The sequence below is a fragment of the Hylobates moloch genome, unplaced genomic scaffold (genome assembly GCF_009828535.3).
Source record: "Hylobates moloch isolate HMO894 unplaced genomic scaffold, HMol_V3 SCAFFOLD_14, whole genome shotgun sequence".
In the NCBI taxonomy this organism is placed as follows: Eukaryota; Metazoa; Chordata; class Mammalia; order Primates; family Hylobatidae; genus Hylobates; species Hylobates moloch.
Genome location: NW_026652289.1, coordinates 91,663,760 through 91,686,013, shown reverse-complemented (window position 1 = coordinate 91,686,013; position 22,254 = coordinate 91,663,760). Strand labels below are relative to the sequence as shown.

At 39.0% G+C, this 22,254-nt stretch overlaps 1 long non-coding RNA gene across 1 annotated transcript in view; it reads right to left on the bottom strand.

The window, feature by feature from the left end:
- Window positions 1-14,449: 14,449 nt before the first annotated feature.
- The window catches only part of LOC131381167 (uncharacterized), a 275,217-nt gene continuing 267,412 nt past the window's right edge, over window positions 14,450-22,254 (bottom strand). Inside the window, exon 3 of the long non-coding RNA XR_009209689.1 lies at window positions 14,450-14,511. This is a non-coding gene — a long non-coding RNA (uncharacterized LOC131381167). The remainder of the gene's footprint in view (window positions 14,512-22,254) is intronic.

The window sequence follows — 22,254 nt, the reverse complement described above, 5'->3', positions numbered from 1 at the left end:
CCACAACTGTACAATTTGAAACTTCTCTTTAAAATGACTATTGTCATGAGAGTGATAAAATTTAGAATGTATTTTTATTTATTGTTAAGGAATGAGAAACAGAATTGAAAACAGGATATACATAGTGTAGGCCTTGACTCCTTCTTGAATGCTATTGTAAATTCAGAGGTTACTTGGGGCCTTAAATCTGATGGGATTCCATTTGCCCGCCTGGATCTTCATGGCTTGAGTGACTCTGATTAGGGGATAAAATATTAAATTCATGAACTAACCGGTAATAGTATCATATACTTGTGAAGAACTCCAACAATATTGGAAATAAAATAAACAATAGGATTCTGAGTTGCTGTGTGGCCTCTGAAACAAAATGTTTAATCAAAACCATTACCTGCGCTAATCCTCTTTGTGATGTTACATAGGAGGTGTTTCGAAAGTACCACAGAAATATCCTTGCCTTGCTACTGCTGGTGCAGGAATTTTAATAATGCTACACAGGAAGTGTCCCTAAATGGCTGTTGGTGAGGCAGGGATATTTAATGGTGCAACACAGGAAGTACCTCTGCACTGTTCCTGCTGAGATAATGTCAAAGTACTGCACGATGGAGAATGTTTTCAGCTTGGTGCCAGGCAGAAGATAACTCCTACTGCCAAAAAGAGACGGAAAATACCCTTCCTGCTGCCACAGTATGCTTAGAATGCTACAAAATGCAGAGAAAATGTTGATTGTGCCAAAAGGAACAAAGAGAAGGGAGCCCTCCTGTGTGGGAAGAGTTGCAGGGCCAAGACACTTCTGAGGCTACCAAGTAAAGCAGGCAACCTGCAGTTTGGTGAGATAAGCAAATATCTCTGCAAAGTTTCAACATGAAGTGCACTTTAAGATTTTGCACACAGGAAGACCAAGAATGCATCAACAAGGGCCTTGAAATCAGAAACCCACATCTGGTATGAAAGAAATGAAACAGGGCATTTTCAGCGAGCCAAAGAAGCTCTAAGAAACAGAAACAAAAAGAGGGGAAGAGTTGAGTCTGAGATAGCATAGCCAATATTCCTTGGCCATGAAAATGAAGAGATTTTTAACAGATCCTTACTTAGATGGGCATGAAGATGGAAAATTGAACTCCGCTGACTGATATTTATGGTTGTTCTATAGTAAATATAGTCCCCATGGTAACTGAATACTAAAATTCGTATAGTTCTCTCATTCCAGAGAGTAGGTGTAAACCTTCAACAAATCCTTCTATGATTTTTAAAACATCCTGAGTTAAAAATCACATCCTCGTACTGTAATTGATAGAAATTTGAATGGACTATAAACTTGACTATTACAATTAAGACTCTGGTGTCCTGAGTAGGCAAAACCAGGCAAGCTGCTCTCGTCATCTTCTGGATGAATAAAGAAAATGAGCAGCCACAAATTTCATGAATTCATCCATGAAAGAAACATGGAGACTCCAATGAGCCAAATGTTCTGTCCTCATCAACCACTACCTAAATTTTCCTTTCCTGGAAGGTGACAAGGTCAGTATGTGAATCAAGTTGATTAGTCTCTGGTCTCCTAAAAAACCGTAGCACATACCTTTGCAGTCTGAAGGGTCTATGGCTAGTGAGTCTCTATGATTAGAGAGGAGAAAATTAGTTATAAATATTTTCAAGTTGTATGAGGTTTTCCAGCAAATATTCTGACAGTAGGTCAAATGGTGAAGATTTATAAATGAATGACTCTAAATTCCCTCCATGCCACCAAATTCCTAATAATCCTTATTCTATTATACATTTTCTAACTTTTACTGTACTTATCAACTTCTAATAAGCTATTGATTATTTGTTATATCATTTGTTCACTGCTTGTCTTTCCCATTGTTAGAATTCATGCACCAACAAGGGCAAGTATCTATATCTACTTTTTTCACTGATATATTCCAAGCTGCCAAACATATGCTGAATACAGAGTAATTTCTCAATATACACTTACTGAAAGTGTTGAAATAATAGTTATCGACCTTAATATTTTATCCCCTCTCTAAGCCATTTCTATCTAGTTAATATGTTCCCATTAACACAGATCTAATGAATTAATAAATAACTTCTCATTTGTTTTTTATCAAAACAAGAATTCCTCCCACATTGTTCTATTACATTCTTGGAACAACTCTTTGCAGTCGCTTAGCTTCTACGTTTCACTCATTTCCTATTCATCATTTTTCCTCATACCCTATGTCCATGTCATCCTATTCATGCTAATTAATATTAACACTAATATTAATGGTATCATATGAATGCCATCTTATTAATGTTAATACATATCCTGCACGTGACTGGTACATAATGGCCCCTGTTGTACCATTTCTCTAAACCACAGATAGCATTTAGGTATCATGAGGCTTGCCAACTGAAATCCATCAGTAAAGGGTACCCAGAGGACTGTGCTGAGAAGGATATCAGTGCCACTCCGAAAGCATTCTGCATTTGAATAGGGATGTATGTCATGCGACAGGTAATGATGGCATGTCATCCTCAGATTAATGCCTCATCAGCTCATACATTTAATGTAGCAAACTCCTTCATGATGTCCAAGTTTTAGTTCATTCCTCTTTACTATCTTTAATATAAAAGTTTTTAAAAAATCTTCCTCAAAAATATTTTAATCATGCTTTTCTCCTACACATAATTTATAATGTTTCCCTGTTGTCATTATGTCAAAATATATCTTTAATCAAAATTCTAGACAGATCAATTACTGAACCTTCCTTCCCCATCCTCAGAGACTTAATCATTTGTTTTCCCCACTCAGAATCCTTGCTCTAGCCAAAGAATCTGACTGTTTTCCTCGCATGCCTTGCTCAACTCTGTCCAACTCTTGTTACATGAGGTTGCATGCTGTACCTGAAACGGCTGTCCTCCTTTTCCTGGCCAAATACTTCTCTCATCTCTCTGGAAAATAACTTCCAGGAGGCTTTCTGTAATTAACCAGACCTGGTGAGACACAGCTCCACTCTATCCAGCCTCAGGAATCCTATGTTCAGTCTTAACATATTTTTATATACAAATATAGAGCTGTATCTTAAACAGGTAAGGCTGAATTATACATGACATGCATTTATGCTCCTCCCCAGCAGTAGGGTCAGGATTTAGCACATAAAAGGAAATAGTCCATGCTGATTATAGTCTAAGGCAGAACAATCTTCCCCTCTTGTTCAGAGCACTGCAGTTATACTCAGTAATAGAGCTCAATGGACTTGTGAGTTGGAGGTGATGGGACTGTCAGTGGCCTCACTTCAAGGCCAGATGTCTGGGAATTGCAATGGTTGTGACCTAAAACAGTCTTGTATCCATCAATCTTAAATTCTTAGGAACACTCAGTCAAGGTCGGTTTGAGGAGAACCATGAGAAATATCCCACTGCACATAACTGGGGTTCAGATGTCTAAAAAAGCATAAGAGTTTTAAAAGTTTGCTACTTTCTCAAATCCATCCTAACTCTTTTTAAATCTACCAAAGATACTTTCCTCTTCATGCACTTAAGTACAGAGCTACTCTGCAGCTATAAATGGGGGCAGCTGTGGAGTTCAAGATGACACAGCCAAAGCTGAGTATAGTTTTAGAACCCCGCAACTGGAAGAGTTTGTGGCTGCTCACCTCAAAAAGGTCTCCCTAAATCTTATCTTAGCCGCCCTCATCTACTGGAGACACTCTCTCCAACACTACCAAGAAAGCCATCATGGATCTGAGCCCTTACAGAGCCATTCAGAATGTACTGAGCACCTACAAAATTACAGTCATCATTCAAGACTCAGGGAATTTAATGCTAGATAATTCCTCGGGGGATGCTTTTAATCTAATAGTGGAGGCAGCTCTATAATTATATAATTTGACTATAATGGTATAGATCTAAGATGAAAGTATGATTGAAGGGCAATGAAAACACAAAGGTGCACATAACCCAGCCTGAGGTGTTAAGAAGGGCTTTCTGGAAGAGGTGCTATCCACAATAGGTCTTCAGATTTAAGTAGGAGTTCACCAGGTGAAGAAAGACAACAGGGTTAGAGGAACTGTGTTTATGTTATTATGGTTTTGTTACAAGGATACAAAGAGAAGTAAGATGCCGCTGTCTTCTAAAAAATGTTGTAGTATTACGATGAAATGGGTCTAAGAATAAATAAACACAAGCTAAAATGGTTCAGATAAGAACCTTAGCAGTTCAGTGGCAGAAGCAGGGGTGGAGGGGAGTGGATGACATAAAGGTGTGTCATTAATGTGACATGTGAGGTAGATCTTGAAATGAAGGCAGAATTTTGGTGTGAAAACAAATATTTGGGATAACATAAGCCAAGGAATAAAGGTGGGGAAGCTAATGAATGCAGAGGCCACATGAAGAGTATTATTGAAATTGAAATGTAGAGGGTCTGAAGGAGAATAATGGGGAATCGGTTTCAACAGACAAGTTGGGCCTTGCTTATGGGTAATCTTGACTGCCAAAGTAAGGTTATTCGACTTTGTCATGTCGACCATGGAGAACCATTGAAGGTTTCTGGATGGGACAGTATTATGATTAGAGTTACCCATTAGATAGGAGATACCCATTAGCTAAAAGTACCTAAAATAATCTGGAGACAGAAGAGATAAAATTGGGGAAGTTGTTCTGGAAGTTATTACTTTCATGTAGGTGAGAAATAAAAAGAACACAGGAAGTGCAATAAGAATGATAAGAAAATAGGGCCAGGCACGGTGGCTAGTGCCTATAATCCTAGCACTTTGGGAAGCTAGGGTGGGTGGATCACTTGAGCGAAGGGGTTCAAGGCTAGCCTAGGCAACAAAATGGGACCCCGTATCTACAAAAAAAAAAAAACAAAACAACAACAACAACAAAAAAACATTAATCAGGTGCTGTGCTGTGGTTCCAGCTACTCAGAAGGCTGAGGTGGGAGGATTGCTCAAGTCCAGGAGGTCAAGGCTGCAGTGAGCTATGATTACGTCACTGCACTCCAGCCTGGATGACAGAGTGAGACTCTGTCTCAGAAAAAAAAAAAAAGCATGATAAGAAAATAGTGAATTTAAGAAATGGTGCAGTATGTAATTAATGAAATTGCGAACCACTTACATTTGTCTGTAGATGTATGTTTTCATTTGGGCAGAGGTTAGGGAAGTGGCATCTCTTTTTAAAACCTCATTCCTTTGATAGCAAATGGCCCCTCGTCCTAGAATATTATAATCACTCCATTAACAAGAAAAGATATTCCAATTAACTCTTCCCAAAGAGTTGGTTTCCAAGTCACGACTCTAGAACTCCAACTTATTTTACATAGACATAATACAAATGAGATTGCCTCCACCCTCTTGAAGACAACCTCATAGAGTTCTCCTGATGAGATAATAAAGTAGGTAGTACATAAAAGATAGTTCGTGCTTATACATTTATTAGTACTACTAGCAGTGTTCTTATGTATCAGTGACTGGGCCTAGCCTTCAGAAAAAGTCAACCTCAAAACTGAAATAAGGTTCTTAGTATTTAGCATCAAGCCTGCCTCTTACTGAACTTAGCACAGAGAAACAGGTTGAGGATGGAGATCCTGGATGGGCAATTAGGGAGGCTCCTACTCAACAACTGATGCTGTGCTCCAAACTGAGCAAGGCAAAAGACATGGAAGATTTCAAAAATGGACATTTTTTTCCCCCAGGAGCATATAACCCACTTGGTAATAGAAAAAATATATATGTATGAAGTAACTGTTGACCAAGACCAAGCAAGGATGAAGAATGTGGTTTACACTTTGAATACACAGAATGATGGCTGATATGGTTTTTGGCTGTGTCCCCACCCAAATCTCATCTTGAATTGTAGCTCCCATAATTCTTATGTGTCATTGGAGGGACCAGGTTGGAGGCAATTGAATCATGGGGTGATGGGGGGTTCCACATGCTGTTCTCAGGAGAGTGAATAAATAAGTCTCATGAGATCCAATGGTTTTATAAAGCGTAGTTCCTCTGCACACTCTCTCTTGCCTGCCTCCATGTAAGGTGTGCCTTTGCCCCTCCTTCGTCTTCTGTCATGACTGTGAGGACTCCCCAGCCATGTGTAACTGTGAGTCCATTAAACCTTTTTTTCATTATAAAATTTCCCAATGTTGGGTATGTCTTTACTAGTAGCTTGAGAACGGACTAATACAATGGCAAAGAAGGCATCTGTGTTCATTATTCTCTTGCCATCTGCTGTAGTCAATCCTTGCTAAAGCTCTGACTAAGCCACCATTATTTCTGAAGGCTGTTTTTGGTTCCAGCTCCCTTCCTTCCACCCCATGCTATACCACAACACCCTGCTCTTGGCTCTTTGCTTTTACTGTACAGACTTCAGGGTTGCTTCATAAAGGTCTAATATTAGCCTGACCATTCTGGTTAGCATCATCCTTTCTCTATAGTATTTGTGGAACTTAAAGATGAACCACGCAGACAAGAACTTTAAACTCTGTTATTGCCCTTTGTTGACACTTTCAACAAGTTAATTGTCTGCTTGCCTTTCTGTAATTACTTTAATTACATGCCATTAGTGACCACTAATAAATGCAAGCGTGTTTGATTTTCATAAACCTTACATTCTTTGCCCATCTACAGAACTCTTCCAAGGCTTTCACATGCAGTCAAAATAGAAAGAGGCAAACCAAGCACACTCACATTTAACCTTTGGGGCTAAAGTGAAAAATAAAGGATAATTCATGAATAGGCTAACTGTTTTCTCCTGCTTCTGACACTGACCAGCATTCCCTCTATAGTGATTACATATATATGCTGTGTGCTCGTTTATAAGACAGCAAAATTTAAAAGGGGTTGAGAAATAAAAGCTGGCTAATTGCTGCTATTATCTCAACTCAAGGAGAGAATTGCTGGGTGATATTATGAGGATCGAAAAACCATTGAAGAGTTTATTGATGGAACACTTTTGCTGTAACTTCAAGCTACAGAAAATGAAGGTCATAATTTTAGTTTTTATGAACAACTGATTGGGCATTTACATAGAAAGAGCTGAACTATGAGGAGACTAAGCCAATATTCTCTTTGATACAGTTTTCTAGATTACATCACAATATCTGGTACAAAAAACAGTTTATCCAGTAATTGACTTTATCCAGCTTTACCAATGAAGTACACTGCAAGCCTCAGAAAATGAATTGTATAGAGAATGGTTAGTTAAATACTTCTCACTGTGTCACCCGACCAAAAAGAAAAGAAAAAAAAATTGGCAAAAAATCAAATTCTGTGTCTGTTGGCTGGTTTAGATAGTTCCAACACAATTCTCTTGCTTATTAAAACATTAAATACACTAAATTTATTTATGATGATAGCAATATGCTTTCCTCCAAATACAAAATGATGATTTCAATCCTTAATTACTGGAATTTGTGGTTCAAATTTTTTTCTTGTTGTAAAAGTGGGTTATTCCAGGTCATTCTTGATCTTTCCCTGCTACAGATTAATGGCAACACTTGAGTGGCAGCTGGCCAGGGTTGGGCATGTAAGCTCTTTATAGTTAAGGAAAGCATTTTTAATGTGTCTAAAATGAATGGCCCCAACCAGATAATCCCAAGAAGGTAATGTGTGTGAGCACCAGGTGTTCCTCACTGCATACTCTATCCAGGTTATTAGGATGGGACTGATAACATAATTTACATGCAGCCTCCAGCAAGAGTTCATGTGGTATTTAAAAACACTCATCTTGTCAGAGGAAACAAAAACAAAAACAAGTGCTATGCAATTAATTTCAGGGAAAGGGTATATTCTCCTGATATTTAAAAAAAATATCTAGCTTGTGAATCTAGTCAATACATTTTGGATAAATGAATTAACATGCTGGGAAACATAAAATATATTCCACATTATGAAATGTCAGTTTTCTGATTCATCAACATTGATCCCACACCATGGACTTTTCATAAGTATACAATATTATCCTTTTACATGACTACTAAGTATCATGGTCTCCTGTTTCTTCAAGTACTGACACATTTTTGGATGAAACATAGATTTGTATTTTAAGATCTGACCTGACCAAGTGCTCTCAGAAAAGGAGGGAAGCACAGGGGTGCTAAGAAAATGAACTGACCAGAGTCAGGAAAAAAGTCTAGGAATTGGAGAAAAAGGAGTCTTAGGCCAGAGTAAATGGCATGAGTTCATGGGAGAAACAAACAACGGACTTAATTAAATCAGACAGTATGCCTGGAGTGTGTCAGCACTGCTTTATACTCATGCTCCCCCCACCGCCATTCCCAGTGTTTGTCTCTAAACAATTTTAGGCTTTTATTGAAGGAGATAGAGCATGAGGAAGGCTTTAAAGTGGATCATGCATAAGTGAAAGAAATACTACATAATTTTAAGCCATTTCTAAGCTCCGCCATTAGTGGAAGAAATAGTACATAATTCTAAGCTGTTTCTAAGCTCCACCATTGGTTTCTGTTTAATTAAACCTGGAAATAACATATATGAAATTTTCAGATGCTTTACACACATAAAATGCGTACAATAATTAGGTCCATCTCCTTTTACTAAATAAAAGCTTATATTTTAAGATTATAAAGTTCACTTAGGATTCTTAAACGAAATCTTTAAATTAGCAAGATAAACATATCCCTTCCCAACCTGATCCTAAATAACTTTTGCAGTTCATTTCTCTACTCATCTTTCCATGAAATCTATGCTTCAACTAATTCCCAGCATCCTCAGTAAAGTTAAATGAATAAATGAAGTGCTAGCACCTCAAATACAGAGTTCTTTCCTGTCTACCTGCCGGTGCTGAGAATGCCCAACCTACCTCCTCTGTCTGGAATATGTTCCTGTCTCCTTCAGCATCCATGATAAATGTCCCTCCCTTGCGGCACAGGTTTCACAAATAATTCTCTTTGTTTTCACCACACTTTGCCCAAACTCCCCACTATAGGCCCTCCATTCAGCAGCACTGTCATAGACGAGACAACTCAAGGAAAGTGCTCATGTATTCTTTCTGAGTCTTTAGCCAGGGCTGTTTAATAAATAAGCAATAAATAAAAGAATATAGAGGCATTATTAGACTGTTAGAAAGGGGGGAAACTGAGGCAAGGGTAGTCCAGTCCAGTATATCATCCAAACTTTGGAAAAAGTAATTTTTTTAAATTTATAGATAAAACTGATTTAATATCATGTTTTCAGACCTAATTTCAAACAACATAATTAAGTTATCTAATAAGATCTGACTTACTGTGAACTGGGATGCTGGCAACTTTCCTCTCTTTCAGCTTCTATTCCTCTACTGAACTCTGACATGCAACTCTGTCCTTATCAGGAACTGCAAGCTCTCTTACAATGATTTAAAATGTGAAGACTTATTGAATTTAGGAATAAGGATTGAATGTATGGGGGCTTTCCAGCTAGCATTCAGGTTGCCTACACAAACATGTAATCTGCCAACAAAGGAAGCGATATATGATACAGAAAAATGAAAATCAGATACACTGCAAAGGATTCTACAGTCAGAATTCTTGAGTTTGAATAGAACCTTCAAGACATTCTGTGACAAGATTTAGCTATTCTAGGCCTTATTTTCCTCATTGAAAAATGGGGATGATACTTTATAGAGTTGTTATGCAACATAAATAAAATTATAAATGTAAATGACTTAGCACAATGCCTGGCACACAAATAGGGCTCAAATATATTGGTATTGGTATGATTACGATTTAGGCTTTTATTTACGTAAACGAGAGTGCTTTCTTTTTTCAGCAAAAATTAATTGAATGTACACTAATTGCTTGGCACTTGTCAGGTTAGGCTCCATTATGCAAGCCACAAATTGACTCCTAAATATCAGTGACTTAATGTCACAAAGGCTTATTTCTTGCTCATATTTTATAGCCAATGAGGTGTCAGCAGGGACTCTGCTCCACACAGTCACTCAAGGATCCAAGTTGAAGGAGACTCTGTCACCCTGTAGCTATTTTATAGCCAATGAGGTGTCAGCAGGGACTCTGCTCCACACAGTCACTCAAGGATCCAAGTTGAAGGAGACTCCGTCACCCTGTAGCTATACCATCCAGAACACATGCCTGCTAGATGGCCATGAAATCATGCTGCAACATCATACCATAGAATCATGAAGCATTGCATGACAGCTTTCATTCTCTCAGTCTGCAAGTGACATTCGTATTACCTCCAATCACACGTCATTGTCTAGAGTTGGTCACAGTGTCATGTCTGATTGCAAAAGGGCCAAGGAATACAGGGAAAATGACAAAGAGACCATTTGCTGAGCATCACTGTTTTTGCCTCAATATTAAGCACTGAAGAAACAAATATAATAAAGACTTAGTGCCTCTTTGCATGTAGCAACTTGCATAGGTGTTAAATGGCTTTAATAAGTCAGTACCTACTAGAGGGATGCTGCACATATGAGTATTTCATTGAAGTCACACAAGACACTTTGAGAAGAATCATATTTTAAGATGATTTTTAAAGTCATGTAACATTTGCTGTAAAAGATATACTTGTAAGTTTAAGACTTAATGCCATGTACCCTTTGTGCAATAAGGTTTTCATTGCCTAGAAATAAAAGTGTAGTTTTTGTTTATGGTAATTTCATGGGATAATAGAAAAAAAACAAATATTGAGCAAACATTCTACAATTAATTAGGCCATTTACTCTTCAATCTACTTCTCTAAATTGAAAGGAGTGAGGCCTCTGGCTAAGATATTCTGACTCCAATGGTGACAGGGAGGGTCTGTCTTCCTCACGGCTCAGTGGTGAGCCTGCCTCAGGCAGCCCTCAGCTTCTTCTCAACTCAGTTCACTCCATGAGTCCAAAAGCAAGGCGACAAGCTGACAGGAACTCAGCTAGAATTCTTGGCCTTCTATTCTGCTTCATGAGCCAAAGGGAAAAGAGGCCACCTTCCAAGGTCCAGCCAGCTAGGAATTAAGCCTCCTTCTCCTTTTTTCTTCCTTTACCCTTGCCAGAAAGCCTGTGGACAGCCTTCCCAGGCTTCCGGCTCCCCTGGCCAGCTGGGAAAGGCACAGCCTTTCCAGAACCCGATGAGCTTGCCAACAATTTTTTTTTCTTGCCCCATGTAAGAGCCAGAATTGCGAGATTACAAAGCCACCATCACAATATAGTCAATAATAGATGTTTTAAGAGACCAAGGGGAAAGAAGGAGTTTCTGGGTCAAAGAAAAAGAAAGAAAATGATGAGTTTCGAGCAGTGTAGTCACAGTTTTTCATAGTTTGCCGATAATCAGAGCAAACCATTTCCTTCCAGGGGACCCCAGGCAGTCTGGAAGACATGTCTCTGAAATCCGTTCAGAGCCATATTTCATTAGTTTTATTTTATGAGAAGCTTTCTTTTTAAGCATTAACCCCAATTCTCTAATGCATGAAAAATTTAAGTTCATACTTTATGAAGAGGCATAATGCTGGTACCAAATCTCTATTTTACATATAGACTTCCTGAGGACTTGATGGAGAGCCAGCTAGTGACTCTCTTTCTTTCAGAGTGTGTAATGTGAGTCAGGAGACTTGAGCATAATTACTGGATTTGACGGGTGATGTAGATGACTTCCAAAGTTGGCCTTGGTGTCTCTTGGCTCAAGAACTCCCCTGGCCCAGCCACAGACCCTCTCTCAAGAGGTACCGACTCTCTGATTTGGCCTGGTATTATCAAGGGTCCACTGGCTCCACAAATCCTAAATCTTCTCTAGCCCTGGTTTTGAACTGGAACCAAAGCTGCCTCTGCAGTGGCTGAGGGGAAGGGCCCAGAGTGCAGTGGGTACTGCCAGCTGTGAAGTGAGGGTGAGGCTGCCACTCCTTTCCAGGGAGGCCTGTCTGCCTCTTCCTCTCATCTATGTCCCCAGTCTCACGGCTGTCCAAAGGATTAGCAAAGCATTTTCTTTTCCTCAGACTGACCCTAGAGAAGAGGTAGAGTCTGAATGTCTCTTTCCCAGGAAGTTCCCATGACTCTTTCGAGAGCAGAGTGCTGTCTAACTTATTACAGTTACAGTTTCAAATGGCAGGTACTACACAAAACATTGGAGCTCTCTCCAGAAAAATGGGCGTCATTTGCTCTATTATCTGCATAACTATAAGCAACCAGGCAAATAGTCCTTGACAGAACAAAAGCATCTCCAACCTAAAAAAAGTGATTCTACCTCCTACCTTAGACTGCAGAATACAGTTCCAAAAATCAAATCAGTATTTTCCACATTGAACAATTTCAGGATTCAGTCTTCACCTATCTCTCCCTTATATACGTGTATCTCATTTAATCCTCAATTCTACTTTTTATATCAACGTTATTGGTATTTTTATTGATATTTTTAATATGTTATTGATTTCTTCTAAAGCTCAGAAGAAATCAAGATATACAAACCACAAGATTAATGCCACACAGATTATAAGAGATGGAGGCAAGATTTGATACCAGTTCTCTTTGGCCACAAAGGCCCGTGTTCCTTCTACTGCATGGAGGCATCCACATTCCTCCAATAGAGTTCTAGGGTCATTTTGGATTCCCTTTTAATATCTTCTCTGTTTGAGAGAAAAATAAATTGCTCCTGCTCTTGTGATTTGGAAAGCATGGCCTACAGATAATTAGGGCATGTGGACTTGGTTCTAATTCTAATACTGCCAGTAGTGCACTAAGTGACTTAAGCAAGACATGGCACATTCTGGGCAGCCGTTTTAAAAATGCCATCCATCTTTAACTTGTTCTGATTTCTCTATACAATAGGGGCTATTAAAATACACAGGATTTAGAGCCCACGCTAGTGTCTAATCCGGCGGCACTTTGGCCCCTTTGAGAATCGAAATGGCAAAGCCAAGGTAATATATTCTCAAACTTCAGCCGTCCTGTGTGGCTCCCTATCACTCACAATTGCCTTCTTGCTTTTTGCTGATCTCACTTAACCTTGCTTTCCAAGGATAAAGTATTTGTGTCCTCTATCTATTCTCTTTTCTCTCCCTCCAACCCCTTCCCCCTTCCCTCTCTCTCTTTCTCTTTTTCGTGTCTGTCTGTGTGTGTGTGTGTGTGTGTGTGTGAGAGAGAGAGAGAGAGAGAGAGAGAGAGAGAGAGAGAGAGCACAGCCAGGTAGAGAACTCTGATCACCAGAGGTTGGTATATTTCAGGAATTGTCTTCCATTCTCCTGACACACATTTGTTAACCTCAGATGTTACTACCGGCATTTTCTTTCATAGACATGCCTCGCTCTCTTTCCAGGAAGACACTTAAAAATCAAAAGCAGCCTACCTTGTAATCTAGCTCCTCCCACTAGGCCCAGCCCCTAGTCTGGCTCAAATACCAAGGAATATGGGCCTATCTGCCAGGCTGCTCTCTACTGCCATCTCATGGTAATTCAGCCTCTCTCAGAGAATCCACCTTTCAGTAGGTGCAGACCCTCATAAGAGACAGAAATCATAAAGGCTGATGTCTGCCAGAGCGGCAGTCTTTACGACAGATTGTGTAGGACATAAAGGCTGAAAATATCAAGAAAATTACTGAAGGAGTTGAACGTTTAAGCAAGGTATATATCATAACTTGATTTCAAAAAGTAACAATTATGAAGGTATGACTTATGGCAGAAGGTGAATCCTGAATCAGAAAGACCCATTTCTGGGGGGAGAAAGTGGGAATTTGAAACATACCAGAATCTTGAAGATACATTTATGGAGATGAACAAACTGAAAACTTCACTAAGAGTCAGCAATGATTTCAACACAATGACTAGGACAGTGCGTCAGTGTCTCACAGAGTCTGTAAAAGCAAAGTCACAATGAAGTCCACTCAGTCACCCAGTGCCATGTCGCTGTGTGCGTAGAACTGTTGACTGCCCTGGCCCTGCTCCCACCAACATTCATGAGGAACAGCAGTCACATGTCCACTCACAGACTCTCTCTGACACTTGGCTGCTGCTTCTCCCATCACTTGGTCATAATTTGGAGTATTTCCATCTATAGGCATCATGCAACTTGCCTTCCTGTGTGGCTGCTTAACAGACAAGGCCATTACAGTGTACACATTTGGTTATGAAAAGAACACACTTTACATTGAATAAAATTTGGGAACACCCCACAAAGGATTATCAGTGTATGGCATGCAACTCACTGACCTAGGTTATGATTCAAACGGTGTGCTTGGGCAGTGCTTTTATTATTTATCTTTATTCTCCTCCTATTGTATTGTTTTCTAAATTGGCAAAGAGGGTTTAGATAATAACAATAATACTTGTAGTTTGAGCTGTATTAAATCAAGAATCCAATCTGTAAAGCTAACCCAATCTGACCACTTAGTCAAGCTCGTCTAATGCCAATTTGAGGCAAAAATCAAGATTATGTTAAATGCTTCCCTGAAGGAATGAATCTTCCAAGTTCAAACTTAAATCAAACAGCAGTATCATTCCATGGGGAAGAGACATAATTGCAAAAAAGTTCATGCCTTACCTCCAGGAGTCTTGGGCTTCCAGAGGGCTTCAGGCTGTCGATTTGCGAACAAGAGATCCAGGATTACACATTCTACAGTAAATAGAAAAAAACGAACAAAAATATATTGGGATAGCTACAAATGCTGTGAAAATGTGTCACCTACAAACTACTAAAAAAAAGAGAAAATAAATTGGAATTAGGTTCATAATTCCAGTTGATATAAGCAATTCTAGGCCTTCAATCAAAAAGATTTCTCCATGCAAAACTTAATAAGTAATCCAACAGTGTTGACCAGGGCCTGACAAAACATATGGCATGGTTATTGTAGGTAAGCAAGACCATTAGGTGGAACAAGGACATGGAATAAGGTAACACCAAGGCACAGTGTAGCAAAGTTATTTCCTTTCCAATAATTACAGTTTATGGGAAAAGTCTTATTTTGGTTAAGGTATGTCTCTAAACTGTACTAATCTTTTAACTAATTTGGGTATTGGCAGACAAGATTCAACTAGAATTTATTAATAGGGTTTTTTTCATTGCATTTGTATATATATATATCTTCTATTTACCATCTGCAGGACACTCTGAGGAGCAAGTTGTGAGAAGTATACAAAGTCTCACGGAGTTTATAATCATGTGCACATTTTTCTGAGAGCAGAAATAAAGTATTTCCTTATAAAATGGTTTTTAACTTAAGTGGGAGTAAAGTAAATCTTAAGTAAATAATAATGCTTTTAATATATCAACATACGAAAGATCTTAAAGGTAGTAATAAGTGACTGAGTTTGGGAAATAGAATTTTCATGAAGAAGGGAGGTAAGCATACCTGGGAGACTGGAAGCTAAATGAAGACAGAGTCAAGGATTTCTTTGTTAATTTTATCTCCAATATGTAGCAAAGTACATGGCATATGATAGGTATTTGATAAATACTTTTTCAATAGATGAGCAAATAAACACTTTCTGGAGAATCTGGAGGATGTTTAAATGTCGGAGCTTCTGATGGGCATGAAACAGGGCTTGCCTATTATTGTAATTCTAATATCTGCAATTGTTAATCTGACAGTACTCTGGGAATACTTACTGCATATATAACTGAACAGGTTGAAGTGTCCTGATTTCTTAACATTTCTCGAAAAGAAAAGGAAAATGAAAAAAACTGAAGACAACTTTGAAGTCCTCCCCCCACTAAACACACACACACACACACACACACACACACACACACACACACACACAACACACACACACACACACACACACACACACACACACACACACACACACCTTAAAGCAATTGTCCTCAGGCATTCCAAGGCAGGAAATCTGCCCCAGGTTCAGGCAATAAGGGGGTGCACTGCCTGTTAAGAGTTTTAAAATCATAATAAAGTTCAATTAAAAGTTGACTTGCTTTTTATCACCATCTTGCACGAATAATTCTCAATCATGTCAGTGATAAAATACTCCTTCCTCTGGGCAGATAGCTCCCACTACTCACTGTGCCACTGGGCTCAGAAAAGATGGGTTATTCACTTAAAACAGGTAAGAAATCATGCTGACAGGAAATTTGGCAGTGACAGACTTTCCGTACCCAGAGACCTCAAGAGTTCAGGGGTCAAAAAAAAGGAAAATCCAGGACTTTCTACATATAACATTCCAAGAAAGTCTACACAGGGTAGAATAGGAGGAATTGGTCTTGGAAATCATTCTGAATGGCTTCCTAGTGTGTTGATGAGGGTAAGCAAATGCAGCCCAGGGGAAGGGCTACTCCCTTTAGCCTGAGTGTCTAACAGTTGTGGGCAATTTTATCTGTACTATTCAAACCTGGATATTGGATATTGGCAATTCAATCTGTGCTTTCTTGATCTTTTCTGTGGAAGATAAGTAAGGAAAAGTGCCGCTTTAATAATTGCACAGCCTGTCAACAGCAAAATATGTAAAATAAAGGGTTTAGATAAGCAGGTGATCTTTCGGAAGGTATTGGGTCAGCTGCTCTTGATAACTCCCCCTTTGTTGTGAACTCGCTCCACATAACACAGCTCACTTCATATCTACAGCTGCCTTTTCTGAGGTTAGCCATCGTGGCTGACCATGACCCTTGGTGACTTATGTCCTTTCTCAGAGCTGAGCTTTCACCCACTTATACTGAGTACCATGAGTTGGACAATTCTTGCTCCTCATTGCCTGTTTCCCTGCAGAGCTAGTGCTCAGACACTTGTCTCCACACCATTTTACCACTTCTTCGACTGCAGTGGTTGAAACAGTCTCCATTTCTACTAATGCTGTTAATTCAGGATAAATTCTGCTATCATGAGAAAACACCAATAATGGAAATCACTTTCAGCTGTAACTGCATTTTCAATGATGAAGAAACATAGGTATGAACACACCCACACCCCCCCACACACACAGTAACATATATTTAAATTAGAAACAAGGTTGAAGTTGCTAATTTTCTTGATTGTACTGTATTTCCAACAAGAAGGCAGTCAAATCTAGTGCAATAAGTGACAATCAGTGGCATAAGACCATTATTTACATAACATATGTACTGGCCTATGCTTCACCAAGCACTGTGATATTAACGGTCTCAAAACAATCCTGTTGGTATTATAATGTTATAATAATATTATTTTTATACTACAGATGAGGGGAAACACTAAGGCCATAAAATTAAAGACAATTTTTCCAGATCACATCACTAGTAGGGGAAGGAGTTCAAACTGGTCTTCTTTCTGCTTCCTACTGGAGCAGGCACATTTACTAAATGGCACCGATGCTGCCGGTGTAGGTCTTACAGAAATAATTATGACAGTGATAAAGAACTATATCAATGTTCTCTTAGCATCCTGGCAGGGAAAGAAAAGAGACAATGAGTTAATCCCTAGCAAAATGACATGATGTGTAAAAAAGAGAGAAACAGCTCCACTTCCATTTCGCAAGCACCTAAGTCAGCGTTTGCAAAGTTATCCCTGATTCAACAGCTTTTTTTTCCATCCCTTCCTCTACTTCTAAATCTACCATTTAGCTAACATTTTCCAGTAGTTAGTTTCCAGAAATTTGCCAACATTCTTGCATATTCAGCCTTTAAACATTTAATGAGAATACACAGTGTATATGGCCTTATGTCAATCCACCTTCTCTACATTGCCTCTTCTAGCAAGCATTAGCATTAATACCAACATGTTTACATCATAATTACTTTAATTTCCTTGGCCCCAACCAGACCCGGAGTGTGTCAATCCACAGTGATTTCCAGGGTGGGGAATGATAACTGGTCTATGAAACACAGATTACAATAAATGCTTGGAAACTTGGCATATCACTTCTGAAATGATCCCAGCCTTGCAGCAGGGAGGGCACAAGCCTTTTACATTGATATGGGTAACTCACAGTTTTCCAGGTCTTCATGTTCTCATTTGTAAACAAGAATAAAAATTATTATCCTTGTGAAGAAAAGGGAACCCTTGTATACTGTTGGTGGAATTTTAAATTGGTACAACCATTATAAAAAAGGTGTCAAGGTACTTCAAAAAAACTAAAAATAGGCTGGGTGCAGTAGCTCACGCCTGTAATCCCAGCACTTTGGCAGGCCAAGGTGAGTAGATCATTTGAGGTCAGGAGTTTGAGATCAGTCTGGCCAACATGGTGAAACTCCACTTCTACTAAAAAAAAAAAAAAAAAAATTAGCTGGGCGTGGTGCCACACTCCTATAATCCCAGCTACTGGGGAGGCTGAGGCAGGAGAATCACTTGAGCCTGGGAGGTGGAGGTTGCAGTGAGCCGAGATCACTCCTCTAAGCTGGAGAGCCTGGAAGACAGAGCAAGACTCCATCTCAAAAAAAAAAAAAAAAAAAAAAAAAAAAAAAAAAAAAAAAAAAAAAAACACACCTAAAAATAGAACTGCCATACAGTCTAGCAATTCCACTTCTCAGTATATATCTAAAGGAAATGAAATTATTAATGATACATTAAAGAGATATGTGCACTCCCACATTATTGTCGCATTATTCACAATAGCCAAGATATGAAAACGACATGTGTTCACCAGCAGATGATTGGATAAAGAAAATTTGATAAATATTTACAATGGAATATATTATTCAGCCCTTAACAAAAGGAAAATTTGCCACTTGTGTCAACATGAATGAACTTTGAGGACATTATGCTAAGTGAAATAAGCCAAACACAGAAAGGCAAACACTGCATGATCTCACTCATAGGTAGAAACTAAAGAAGTCTAACCTATAGAAACAGTAGAAAAGTGGATGCTACAGGATAGAGAATGGGAGTAATAGAGGGATTTTTTTCAAAGGGTACAAAATTTCAGTTATAAAATGAACTAAGTTCTGAAAATCCAATATACAACATGGAAACTACAGTTAATAATAATGCATTGCATCCTTGTCATTTGCATATAGAGTAGATCTGAAGTGTGCTTACCACACACAGAAAAAAAAATGGTAACTATGTGAGGTGATGAACATCTTAATTATCTTGATTGTAATTATTTCACAATATATATGTATATCAAATCATCATTTTGCATACCTTGAATACATACAACTTTTATTTGTCAATTATACCACCTATAAAGCTGGGAGAAAATAAAAATACATTCTTATCTTTATCTTTTCTCTATGAAAAGTTACAAATATGAACATTTTGATATCAGAAAAGCATGTCAAGTTCCCTGGAGAAAACCAATAGGTAATATTATTGCAGAATTGGCAAGACCCTTTACTGGTGAATTAGTCCATTCTCGCATTTCTATAAAGAACTACCTGAGACTGGGTAATTTAGAAAGAAAAGAGGTTTAATTGACTCAGGTCTGCAGTCTATACAGGAAGCATGGCTGGGGAGGCCTTAGGAAGCTTACAATCATGGTGGAAGGCAAAGAGAAAGGAGGCACATCTTACATGGCAGGAGAAGGAGGAAGAGAGAGAAGGAGGAGGTGCTATGCACTTGTAAACAACCAGATCTCATGAAAACTCACTATCATGAGACCAGCAAGGAAAAAGTCCGCCCCCACAATCTAATCCCTTCCCACCAGGCCCCTCCTCCAACACTGGGGATTACAATTGGACTTGAGATTTGGCTGGGGACACAAATCTAAACCATATCAACTGGGTTTAGAACATGAAGTCAGAAACCTTTCCCCTTTATAAGTTATACAAGAGTTTAGCCACCTAGTAATGTTGCAAAGCTAAGTCTAGGCAGTAAGAATTTTAATTGGGATGTGGACAACTATTTGCCCACTTCTTCTTGTACAAACATCTATATTTAGGGGCTTATTATTAAGAACCAATTAACAGTGAAAGAGGTTAGAGTCAGAGGCCAAATTGAAATGATTGAAATTTTATGAGGAATGTTTCAATATTTCTTAGACATTACAAATCCAAATACACATTGGTCAAAATGCATCTACTGACTACCTGCTGTGTTCAAAGCACTGTGAGTACAAGATAGAAGACGATCTTGTGTTTATCGAGTACCTACTATATTCTAGGTGCTGTGCAAGGCACACTTAGTTGTGTGTCTGTGAGTGGTGAGGGGAGTCAGGGAGGGCCAGGAGGTGTAATAGGAGAGAAATGAAGTATTCTAGCTTGAGGGTCACTTTAATTTATCACTGGGATTCATACATATCTGGCAAACTTGTGAAATTACCTGATTATTTGCAGAAGAAACTTAAGAGTCTCTTAATAGAGTAAATTCAGGCAAACCCCCACTTGGTCCATGACAGTGTGTCTTTTATCAGTGGGGTTGAGCAATCCATGGGACTGTCACTTTGATTTGTGTTCTGACCTAACTTTGTATGGACTCATATATTAACATATGGTACTCATCAATTAAGAGGTATTTAAATTAAAAGGTTAGAGAGAGAGAGTCTTTCCATTTTGATAAGGGTGCAGGGTGGTTTGTGCACATGGAGGACTATAAATAATTCAATAAAATTTTAGCTCCTTGAGGGCTTGACTAAATCAGCCACACCACAGTGGTGGCAGGGAATTAGCTACCATGCCTGCATACTAGCACCTCCTCAAACCAACCATCTTACAAGAGCAAAAAGCCAGGTCCAGATGTGGAATACACTGTTGGCTGATCTGGGAGCAGCAGGAGTCCTTGGAATGGACTGGACACTGGTGGCAGTGGTTTGGCATGAGGCAGAGACAATGGGTATCACCAAAGGCACCTGAAGCAGGATGGGTGCCTTTTCTTAATGAGCACATATGAGACACCTCTATGGAGGGAGTGCTGCAGGGGCTGAATTTATTACAATAGCACCAAGAGAAAGACTTTTTACCCTACATGATCTTGCAACACATACTTAACATGGAAAATATATTTTACTTTATTTCTCCTAACTGCCTGACAATAAAAGTTTATTAACCTCATCTTACTGATGAGGGATTGTAGCTAAAAATAAAAAGTTAAAATCTCTTCTTAAAGTCACTACACGGCTTGAATGGCAGCCCCCCAAAAGATATGTCCAGATCATAACCCCTGAAACCTGTGAATATTACCTTATATAGCAAAATATGTGAATGAGTAAATTTAAAAGGGGGATGAGCCCATTCTGCATTATCCAGGTGGGCCCTAAAGGCAATCATGTGTATGTATCCTTATGAGAGAGAGGCAGAGGGAGTCTGGGGGACAGATAAACAGAAGAGAAGACATACAGGAGAGGAGGTGGCAAAGTGACCACAGAGGTGAAGATTGGCGTAATGCAGCCACAAGCCAAAGTATGACTGGAGACACCAGAAGCTGGAAGAGGCAAGGAATGGGCTTTCCCTAAAGCCTTTAGAAGGGGTGCAGCTCTGTGGACACCTTGATTTCAGACTTCTGGCCTCCAGAACTGGGAGAGAATAAACATGTTTTAAACCACCAACTATCTGACAACTGGTCACAGCAGCCACAGGAAACTATTACAGTCGCACAGTCAACTACAAAAGACATGTTTCAGATCTAAGTTTGACCAACTTTAAGCTGTGTTCCATTTGGGCCCCATGGGGATTCCCCCTGAAATACTATCAACACACTCTACAACTCTTAGGCCTACCATGACACATGCATGTGCTTCAGCCACCACCGCCTTTTCTTTGGAAATACATTGCAAAGAGTTGAGAAACTTTGGCGTTTGAGCCTATTTTCCTTTGTAAATGAAAATGTACTGGATGTGTTAAGATTTAAAGGAGACATATATGCAGTCAGGGCTATAGGAATTGAGTCAAGAGAACTTGTCATGGGCAGAGATGATCAGCAAAGGATTTATGGAGAAGAAAGTTTTGAATTGTGAAGAAAAGGGTACATGTATGTGGATAATTGTGGAGGACCAGCTTGAACATTCTAGGGCCTCTGAAGGCTTGAACAATATTTCTAGGGGAAAATTACAAGCTTCATGCAGAGTTCACTGTGGAACCCCGCTTGCAATTGAAAATATTGCACCAAAATGAAAAACTAGGTGGATTTAGATCCTGGTTGTTTTTGTTACTGTTATCATGGATTGCTGCTATTCCTTCAGGAATCTGAGGTAGTCTTATTTATTTACTGAAGATCCTTTTCTTCATTTTTTTTTAAAAAGTCCTTCCCATATCCAAGTTCATCATTGAATTGGTCTTGTAGCTACGTCTCTTTATGGTCAGGCATTTTCTCTCTGTCCATGTGCCTCTTTCAATGGCATCTGTTTTGCTAAGAGATCTAATGAATTATAAGCCAGACTAGGAACAAACAGAGCCATAAACGCTGGGTGCTTGCAGAACAGGTTTTAGCTTTATTTCAGCCCTTCTCCCCTCACCCAAGGTGAATTAAGTAATCTTTATGAGATAAAATTACCT